This window comes from Hyla sarda, unplaced genomic scaffold, assembly GCF_029499605.1.
Source record: "Hyla sarda isolate aHylSar1 unplaced genomic scaffold, aHylSar1.hap1 scaffold_181, whole genome shotgun sequence".
Taxonomy (NCBI): Eukaryota; Metazoa; Chordata; class Amphibia; order Anura; family Hylidae; genus Hyla; species Hyla sarda.
In genome coordinates, this window is record NW_026608456.1 from 326235 (window position 1) to 336815 (window position 10581).

The 10581-nt window shown below is 45.8% G+C and overlaps 5 non-coding genes across 5 annotated transcripts; all 5 read left to right on the top strand.

The window, feature by feature from the left end:
- Positions 1 to 882: 882 nt before the first annotated feature.
- On the top strand, positions 883 to 1068 carry LOC130314306 (U2 spliceosomal RNA). Its single transcript, XR_008862030.1, has one exon. It is a non-coding gene; the product is annotated as a U2 spliceosomal RNA (small nuclear RNA).
- A 2085-nt stretch (positions 1069 to 3153) lies between these two features.
- Positions 3154 to 3344, top strand: LOC130314228 (U2 spliceosomal RNA). The gene has a single exon (XR_008861961.1). It is a non-coding gene; the product is annotated as a U2 spliceosomal RNA (small nuclear RNA).
- A 2087-nt stretch (positions 3345 to 5431) lies between these two features.
- Positions 5432 to 5622, top strand: LOC130314229 (U2 spliceosomal RNA). The gene has a single exon (XR_008861962.1). It is a non-coding gene; the product is annotated as a U2 spliceosomal RNA (small nuclear RNA).
- A 2088-nt stretch (positions 5623 to 7710) lies between these two features.
- On the top strand, positions 7711 to 7901 carry LOC130314230 (U2 spliceosomal RNA). Its single transcript, XR_008861963.1, has one exon. It is a non-coding gene; the product is annotated as a U2 spliceosomal RNA (small nuclear RNA).
- Positions 7902 to 9982: 2081 nt separating this feature from the next.
- LOC130314231 (U2 spliceosomal RNA) lies at positions 9983 to 10173 on the top strand. The gene has a single exon (XR_008861964.1). It is a non-coding gene; the product is annotated as a U2 spliceosomal RNA (small nuclear RNA).
- The last annotated feature ends 408 nt before the right edge of the window (positions 10174 to 10581 follow it).

Genomic DNA, 10581 nt, shown 5'->3' on the forward strand with positions numbered 1-10581 from the left:
TGCGGGCATGGTTTTTAAAAGATGGTTGCGCATCCCTCTGAACGCTCCGGTGCTTCTGTGTCCCCCAAAACATTATGTGGTGTTGGAAAAGACAGTCAGGCTCCTAGGTCTCCAAGATTTGGAGCCTGACATACTGGGGGACCAGAGAAAGGTATCAAAGGTCCTCAGGCGGAGTGAGGTTACCCTGGCAGTGTCCAATTTCACACAGGCAAGATCCAAAAAGGTATGGCGGAACGTGTACGGGAAGTTTCTGGCGAATGTACACAGGGATCTTGCCTGGGCAATCGTCCACCAGTGCCTCCCTACTCGTGAGTTTCAGCACAGGCGAGGACTGGTGGCGAGAGCCAAGTGCCCGAGAGATGGCTGCGGAGTGGACGAAACGGTGCTGCACATATTTTGGAACTGCCCTTTTGCACGGGAGCTTTGGAGGAAGGTAGGCCCACTTTTGAAGTGGGCCTGCGGCCTAAAAGATTTTAATCACGAATGTGTCTTTTACGGTCTTTTTAACTGCCCCAATTTTAAACAGCAGATGATCTGCTGGATGATTATTAATTGTTTTAAAAATGCCATCTGGAAAGTTAGGAACATCTTACTTTTTAAACATGATTTTATTGATGTTAAAAACTGTATAAAGCTGGCCCTGAGTGAGATGTACATCTATTACCTAAGAGACAAGAAACAGTTGGGGGCCAGCGAGGCAGCATCCATGTGGTGTCTGCCTCTATGGAACGAAATAACAGTATAATCAGTTTTTATGACATTTGTATAATGTTTTATCCTGCCATTTTTATTTTTTCTCCTTTTATTACTGGTTTTATTATTTGTATTTTAAAACCTTTGTGAACCTTTTATTATTTTGCATTTTAAATTTTGTATGGTTTCTTATTTATTCAATAAAATTTTGTTGAAACCTTATCTGTTCTTATCAGTTTAATATCTGATACGTCCCCTATCTGGGGACCATATATTAAATGGATTTTTGAGAACGGGGGCCGATTTCGAAGCTTGCTTCCGTCGCCCTATGCATTGACCCGATATGGCAGTATCTTCGGGTACAGTGCACCACCCCCTTACAGGGTTAAAAAGAAAGATTCCTACTTTCATTGCTACCTGCTTGCTGGCTAGCCAGCTAGCCAGCCCTGTGGGCCTTGCTGCTGCAGCCAAAAAACAAAAGGTGGTGCTGCTGCTGCTGCTTCTGCTGCTTCTGCTTGTGTCTGGCCGCTGTTGGAGCGTCCAGGCACAGGACTTCTGCTGCTGCTGACTAAATGGCCTCCTTAATTGGATCATTTGAGTAGCCAGCACACCTGTGCAGGTAGGGCATGACATGATAGGCAGCTGCCTTGATAGCGGGTGGGTGCTGAATGTTCCTAATTGACAAAATAAGATTAATGCTTATGAAGAAATATAAAATCTCATCCCTTCCCCAATATCGCGCCACACCCCTACCCCTTAATTCCCTGGTTGAACTTGATGGACATATGTCTTTTTTCGACCGTACTAACTATGTAACTATGTAACATAACATGGGGGGGGGGGGGGGGTCTCCTGGCTGTTCACACAGGTGTGTCATTGCTGTACATTGACCATGCATTGCTTCTGTGGTATTGCAAAGGCAAAGACAAATGCTTCCAGCCATCCATTGCACTAATGGATTGGTCATCAGCTGGCTGTCTATGTCCCGCATCAATATAGACCAAAGTACAGAGGGTTAGGCTATGCTATTGTGCACCTACCTGATGCATCAGAAGGTGCGAGGCCCTTGCTAAATTCTGTGCACAGACTTTGAGATCTATACTTTAGACTGTATCTAAACCTGCTCCAACATGGACTGACATTCTGGCCTACTTTCAGCCGATGCGACTTGTCTGTCGCTGAACAGTCGCTTTTTATGTATTCAGCACCTATGTATAATGTTGTAAAAATGCTCTAGAAGCTAAAGTCGCAGAAATGTCACACATATTTGGCCTGCAACTTTCTGTGCGACAAATTCAGACAGGAAAAATCAGTATAAATCCTTAGAAAATTATCCCCCAGTGTCTCCATCTGCTGGCGGTATTGAATAAGCATTGCTGCACTGATGGGGTATGCATTAGACGAAAAAAAAGAAGAAAAAGAAGAATAATACGCCCAGAAAAGAGGCGAAAAGGAGAAAAACGTAAAAAAACGTGAAAAAAAAGTAAGAGGAAGAGAAGGGAAAAAAAGGTGGAAATGGGTTTAAAAGTGATTTCGGCGGAGATATATATATATATATATATATATATATATATATATATATATATACGCGCACACACACACATATATATAAACGTATTCTCCGTTGAGATATTGCAGCCGCTGCTGTGTCCAGGCCCAGGAGCCTTAGCACTGTGCTGTGATGTCACTCAATACCACTGACATCACTAGGTGTAAACAACATCTCTCCTTTGCTGTGTATGTGACTATGGAGCTGTTTGGTGATGTCGTCTATTATGGCCTTCATAGAAGCAACAGGAGATTGTTGCATCCATCTAGAACCCTCAGAACTACAGTGCTATGATGTCACTCACTTCCACAGGCCTTGCAGAGTGTAAACAACAACAACCCAGCTTTGTTGTGTATGTAACCATAGGGATTTGTGATGTCACCTAGAACCTTCACAGCAGCGACAGCTTTATGAGGAGCATCAGCACTGCTCTGCCTGAGCAGAACCATCACCGCCATAGGTTGTCAAATAACCCGGATTTAACCCACACAGGTAAGTCCAATGGGGTGCAGGCATGTCCTCTATGCTTACAGCTTCCCGTGGGTGTTGGTTTGATACCGTTTGGGGACAGCCAAGGAGGCATCTGCAGGCAACAAAGGTAGGTGTGTGCTTGTGTGTGTGTTTCCTATGCAGATCCTAAGCCCAGTGTCACATGCAAGTAGGAGGAGTAAGAAGGGTTCCTGGCAAATCCGGGTTATGGATTGCATTTAAAAAGGCCCCGTGGGAGTGCAATGGGCCCCTGTCTTGCTGCTTAGCAATAATGGTATGGGTTTAGGTTCTGCTGTGTGTACTGGTGGTTGACTGCCCCCCAGCCCAGAGTGTGCATGGAAAATTGTCTGGCAGCCTCCCTGACAGCAAGCAGTGATAGTGCCCATGAAGGGGACCTTGTTGGGCCCGCCCCTTTCACGGTTATCGCTTCTCGGCCTTTTGGCTAAGATCAAGTGTAGTATCTGTTCTTATCAGTTTAATATCTGATACGTCCCCTATCTGGGGACCATATATTAAATGGATTTTTGAGAACGGGGGCCGATTTCGAAGCTTGCTTCCGTCGCCCTATGCATTGACCCGATATGGCAGTATCTTCGGGTACAGTGCACCACCCCCTTACAGGGTTAAAAAGAAAGATTCCTACTTTCATTGCTACCTGCTTGCTGGCTAGCCAGCTAGCCAGCCCTGTGGGCCTTGCTGCTGCAGCCAAAAAACAAAAGGTGGTGCTGCTGCTGCTGCTTCTGCTGCTTCTGCTTGTGTCTGGCCGCTGTTGGAGCGTCCAGGCACAGGACTTCTGCTGCTGCTGACTAAATGGCCTCCTTAATTGGATCATTTGAGTAGCCAGCACACCTGTGCAGGTAGGGCATGACATGATAGGCAGCTGCCTTGATAGCGGGTGGGTGCTGAATGTTCCTAATTGACAAAATAAGATTAATGCTTATGAAGAAATATAAAATCTCATCCCTTCCCCAATATCGCGCCACACCCCTACCCCTTAATTCCCTGGTTGAACTTGATGGACATATGTCTTTTTTCGACCGTACTAACTATGTAACTATGTAACATAACATGGGGGGGGGGGGGGGGTCTCCTGGCTGTATACACAGGTGTGTCATTGCTGTACATTGACCATGCATTGCTTCTGTGGTATTGCAAAGGCAAAGACAAATGCTTCCAGCCATCCATTGCACTAATGGATTGGTCATCAGCTGGCTGTCTATGTCCCGCATCAATATAGACCAAAGTACAGAGGGTTAGGCTATGCTATTGTGCACCTACCTGATGCATCAGAAGGTGCGAGGCCCTTGCTAAATTCTGTGCACAGACTTTGAGATCTATACTTTAGACTGTATCTAAACCTGCTCCAACATGGACTGACATTCTGGCCTACTTTCAGCCGATGCGACTTGTCTGTCGCTGAACAGTCGCTTTTTATGTATTCAGCACCTATGTATAATGTTGTAAAAATGCTCTAGAAGCTAAAGTCGCAGAAATGTCACACATATTTGGCCTGCAACTTTCTGTGCGACAAATTCAGACAGGAAAAATCAGTATAAATCCTTAGAAAATTATCCCCCAGTGTCTCCATCTGCTGGCGGTATTGAATAAGCATTGCTGCACTGATGGGGTATGCATTAGACGAAAAAAAAGAAGAAAAAGAAGAATAATACGCCCAGAAAAGAGGCGAAAAGGAGAAAAACGTAAAAAAACGTGAAAAAAAAGTAAGAGGAAGAGAAGGGAAAAAAAGGTGGAAATGGGTTTAAAAGTGATTTCGGCGGAGAAATATATATATATATATATATATATATATATATATATATATATATACGCGCACACACACACATATATATAAACGTATTCTCCGTTGAGATATTGCAGCCGCTGCTGTGTCCAGGCCCAGGAGCCTTAGCACTGTGCTGTGATGTCACTCAATACCACTGACATCACTAGGTGTAAACAACATCTCTCCTTTGCTGTGTATGTGACTATGGAGCTGTTTGGTGATGTCGTCTATTATGGCCTTCATAGAAGCAACAGGAGATTGTTGCATCCATCTAGAACCCTCAGAACTACAGTGCTATGATGTCACTCACTTCCACAGGCCTTGCAGAGTGTAAACAACAACAACCCAGCTTTGTTGTGTATGTAACCATAGGGATTTGTGATGTCACCTAGAACCTTCACAGCAGCGACAGCTTTATGAGGAGCATCAGCACTGCTCTGCCTGAGCAGAACCATCACCGCCATAGGTTGTCAAATAACCCGGATTTAACCCACACAGGTAAGTCCAATGGGGTGCAGGCATGTCCTCTATGCTTACAGCTTCCCGTGGGTGTTGGTTTGATACCGTTTGGGGACAGCCAAGGAGGCATCTGCAGGCAACAAAGGTAGGTGTGTGCTTGTGTGTGTGTTTCCTATGCAGATCCTAAGCCCAGTGTCACATGCAAGTAGGAGGAGTAAGAAGGGTTCCTGGCAAATCCGGGTTATGGATTGCATTTAAAAAGGCCCCGTGGGAGTGCAATGGGCCCCTGTCTTGCTGCTTAGCAATAATGGTATGGGTTTAGGTTCTGCTGTGTGTACTGGTGGTTGACTGCCCCCCAGCCCAGAGTGTGCATGGAAAATTGTCTGGCAGCCTCCCTGACAGCAAGCAGTGATAGTGCCCATGAAGGGGACCTTGTTGGGCCCGCCCCTTTCACGGTTATCGCTTCTCGGCCTTTTGGCTAAGATCAAGTGTAGTATCTGTTCTTATCAGTTTAATATCTGATACGTCCCCTATCTGGGGACCATATATTAAATGGATTTTTGAGAACGGGGGCCGATTTCGAAGCTTGCTTCCGTCGCCCTATGCATTGACCCGATATGGCAGTATCTTCGGGTACAGTGCACCACCCCCTTACAGGGTTAAAAAGAAAGATTCCTACTTTCATTGCTACCTGCTTGCTGGCTAGCCAGCTAGCCAGCCCTGTGGGCCTTGCTGCTACAGCCAAAAAACAAAAGGTGGTGCTGCTGCTGCTGCTTCTGCTGCTTCTGCTTGTGTCTGGCCGCTGTTGGAGCGTCCAGGCACAGGACTTCTGCTGCTGCTGACTAAATGGCCTCCTTAATTGGATCATTTGAGTAGCCAGCACACCTGTGCAGGTAGGGCATGACATGATAGGCAGCTGCCTTGATAGCGGGTGGGTGCTGAATGTTCCTAATTGACAAAATAAGATTAATGCTTATGAAGAAATATAAAATCTCATCCCTTCCCCAATATCGCGCCACACCCCTACCCCTTAATTCCCTGGTTGAACTTGATGGACATATGTCTTTTTTCGACCGTACTAACTATGTAACTATGTAACATAACATGGGGGGGGGGGGGTCTCCTGGCTGTTCACACAGGTGTGTCATTGCTGTACATTGACCATGCATTGCTTCTGTGGTATTGCAAAGGCAAAGACAAATGCTTCCAGCCATCCATTGCACTAATGGATTGGTCATCAGCTGGCTGTCTATGTCCCGCATCAATATAGACCAAAGTACAGAGGGTTAGGCTATGCTATTGTGCACCTACCTGATGCATCAGAAGGTGCGAGGCCCTTGCTAAATTCTGTGCACAGACTTTGAGATCTATACTTTAGACTGTATCTAAACCTGCTCCAACATGGACTGACATTCTGGCCTACTTTCAGCCGATGCGACTTGTCTGTCGCTGAACAGTCGCTTTTTATGTATTCAGCACCTATGTATAATGTTGTAAAAATGCTCTAGAAGCTAAAGTCGCAGAAATGTCACACATATTTGGCCTGCAACTTTCTGTGCGACAAATTCAGACAGGAAAAATCAGTATAAATCCTTAGAAAATTATCCCCCAGTGTCTCCATCTGCTGGCGGTATTGAATAAGCATTGCTGCACTGATGGGGTATGCATTAGACGAAAAAAAAGAAGAAAAAGAAGAATAATACGCCCAGAAAAGAGGCGAAAAGGAGAAAAACGTAAAAAAACGTGAAAAAAAAGTAAGAGGAAGAGAAGGGAAAAAAAGGTGGAAATGGGTTTAAAAGTGATTTCGGCGGAGAAATATATATATATATATATATATATATATATATATATATATATATATATACGCGCACACACACACATATATATAAACGTATTCTCCGTTGAGATATTGCAGCCGCTGCTGTGTCCAGGCCCAGGAGCCTTAGCACTGTGCTGTGATGTCACTCAATACCACTGACATCACTAGGTGTAAACAACATCTCTCCTTTGCTGTGTATGTGACTATGGAGCTGTTTGGTGATGTCGTCTATTATGGCCTTCATAGAAGCAACAGGAGATTGTTGCATCCATCTAGAACCCTCAGAACTACAGTGCTATGATGTCACTCACTTCCACAGGCCTTGCAGAGTGTAAACAACAACAACCCAGCTTTGTTGTGTATGTAACCATAGGGATTTGTGATGTCACCTAGAACCTTCACAGCAGCGACAGCTTTATGAGGAGCATCAGCACTGCTCTGCCTGAGCAGAACCATCACCGCCATAGGTTGTCAAATAACCCGGATTTAACCCACACAGGTAAGTCCAATGGGGTGCAGGCATGTCCTCTATGCTTACAGCTTCCCGTGGGTGTTGGTTTGATACCGTTTGGGGACAGCCAAGGAGGCATCTGCAGGCAACAAAGGTAGGTGTGTGCTTGTGTGTGTGTTTCCTATGCAGATCCTAAGCCCAGTGTCACATGCAAGTAGGAGGAGTAAGAAGGGTTCCTGGCAAATCCGGGTTATGGATTGCATTTAAAAAGGCCCCGTGGGAGTGCAATGGGCCCCTGTCTTGCTGCTTAGCAATAATGGTATGGGTTTAGGTTCTGCTGTGTGTACTGGTGGTTGACTGCCCCCCAGCCCAGAGTGTGCATGGAAAATTGTCTGGCAGCCTCCCTGACAGCAAGCAGTGATAGTGCCCATGAAGGGGACCTTGTTGGGCCCGCCCCTTTCACGGTTATCGCTTCTCGGCCTTTTGGCTAAGATCAAGTGTAGTATCTGTTCTTATCAGTTTAATATCTGATACGTCCCCTATCTGGGGACCATATATTAAATGGATTTTTGAGAACGGGGGCCGATTTCGAAGCTTGCTTCCGTCGCCCTATGCATTGACCCGATATGGCAGTATCTTCGGGTACAGTGCACCACCCCCTTACAGGGTTAAAAAGAAAGATTCCTACTTTCATTGCTACCTGCTTGCTGGCTAGCCAGCTAGCCAGCCCTGTGGGCCTTGCTGCTACAGCCAAAAAACAAAAGGTGGTGCTGCTGCTGCTGCTTCTGCTGCTTCTGCTTGTGTCTGGCCGCTGTTGGAGCGTCCAGGCACAGGACTTCTGCTGCTGCTGACTAAATGGCCTCCTTAATTGGATCATTTGAGTAGCCAGCACACCTGTGCAGGTAGGGCATGACATGATAGGCAGCTGCCTTGATAGCGGGTGGGTGCTGAATGTTCCTAATTGACAAAATAAGATTAATGCTTATGAAGAAATATAAAATCTCATCCCTTCCCCAATATCGCGCCACACCCCTACCCCTTAATTCCCTGGTTGAACTTGATGGACATATGTCTTTTTTCGACCGTACTAACTATGTAACTATGTAACATAACATGGGGGGGGGGGGGGTCTCCTGGCTGTTCACACAGGTGTGTCATTGCTGTACATTGACCATGCATTGCTTCTGTGGTATTGCAAAGGCAAAGACAAATGCTTCCAGCCATCCATTGCACTAATGGATTGGTCATCAGCTGGCTGTCTATGTCCCGCATCAATATAGACCAAAGTACAGAGGGTTAGGCTATGCTATTGTGCACCTACCTGATGCATCAGAAGGTGCGAGGCCCTTGCTAAATTCTGTGCACAGACTTTGAGATCTATACTTTAGACTGTATCTAAACCTGCTCCAACATGGACTGACATTCTGGCCTACTTTCAGCCGATGCGACTTGTCTGTCGCTGAACAGTCGCTTTTTATGTATTCAGCACCTATGTATAATGTTGTAAAAATGCTCTAGAAGCTAAAGTCGCAGAAATGTCACACATATTTGGCCTGCAACTTTCTGTGCGACAAATTCAGACAGGAAAAATCAGTATAAATCCTTAGAAAATTATCCCCCAGTGTCTCCATCTGCTGGCGGTATTGAATAAGCATTGCTGCACTGATGGGGTATGCATTAGACGAAAAAAAAGAAGAAAAAGAAGAATAATACGCCCAGAAAAGAGGCGAAAAGGAGAAAAACGTAAAAAAACGTGAAAAAAAAGTAAGAGGAAGAGAAGGGAAAAAAAGGTGGAAATGGGTTTAAAAGTGATTTCGGCGGAGAAATATATATATATATATATATATATATATATATATATATATACGCGCACACACACACATATATATAAACGTATTCTCCGTTGAGATATTGCAGCCGCTGCTGTGTCCAGGCCCAGGAGCCTTAGCACTGTGCTGTGATGTCACTCAATACCACTGACATCACTAGGTGTAAACAACATCTCTCCTTTGCTGTGTATGTGACTATGGAGCTGTTTGGTGATGTCGTCTATTATGGCCTTCATAGAAGCAACAGGAGATTGTTGCATCCATCTAGAACCCTCAGAACTACAGTGCTATGATGTCACTCACTTCCACAGGCCTTGCAGAGTGTAAACAACAACAACCCAGCTTTGTTGTGTATGTAACCATAGGGATTTGTGATGTCACCTAGAACCTTCACAGCAGCGACAGCTTTATGAGGAGCATCAGCACTGCTCTGCCTGAGCAGAACCATCACCGCCATAGGTTGTCAAATAACCCGGATTTAACCCACACAGGTAAGTCCAATGGGGTGCAGGCATGTCCTCTATGCTTACAGCTTCCCGTGGGTGTTGGTTTGATACCGTTTGGGGACAGCCAAGGAGGCATCTGCAGGCAACAAAGGTAGGTGTGTGCTTGTGTGTGTGTTTCCTATGCAGATCCTAAGCCCAGTGTCACATGCAAGTAGGAGGAGTAAGAAGGGTTCCTGGCAAATCCGGGTTATGGATTGCATTTAAAAAGGCCCCGTGGGAGTGCAATGGGCCCCTGTCTTGCTGCTTAGCAATAATGGTATGGGTTTAGGTTCTGCTGTGTGTACTGGTGGTTGACTGCCCCCCAGCCCAGAGTGTGCATGGAAAATTGTCTGGCAGCCTCCCTGACAGCAAGCAGTGATAGTGCCCATGAAGGGGACCTTGTTGGGCCCGCCCCTTTCACGGTTATCGCTTCTCGGCCTTTTGGCTAAGATCAAGTGTAGTATCTGTTCTTATCAGTTTAATATCTGATACGTCCCCTATCTGGGGACCATATATTAAATGGATTTTTGAGAACGGGGGCCGATTTCGAAGCTTGCTTCCGTCGCCCTATGCATTGACCCGATATGGCAGTATCTTCGGGTACAGTGCACCACCCCCTTACAGGGTTAAAAAGAAAGATTCCTACTTTCATTGCTACCTGCTTGCTGGCTAGCCAGCTAGCCAGCCCTGTGGGCCTTGCTGCTGCAGCCAAAAAACAAAAGGTGGTGCTGCTGCTGCTGCTTCTGCTGCTTCTGCTTGTGTCTGGCCGCTGTTGGAGCGTCCAGGCACAGGACTTCTGCTGCTGCTGACTAAATGGCCTCCTTAATTGGATCATTTGAGTAGCCAGCACACCTGTGCAGGTAGGGCATGACATGATAGGCAGCTGCCTTGATAGCGGGTGGGTGCTGAATGTTCCTAATTGACAAAATAAGATTAATGCTTATGAAGAAATATAAAATCTCATCCCTTCCCCAATATCGCGCCACACCCCTACCCCTTAATTCCCTGGTTGAACTTGATGGAC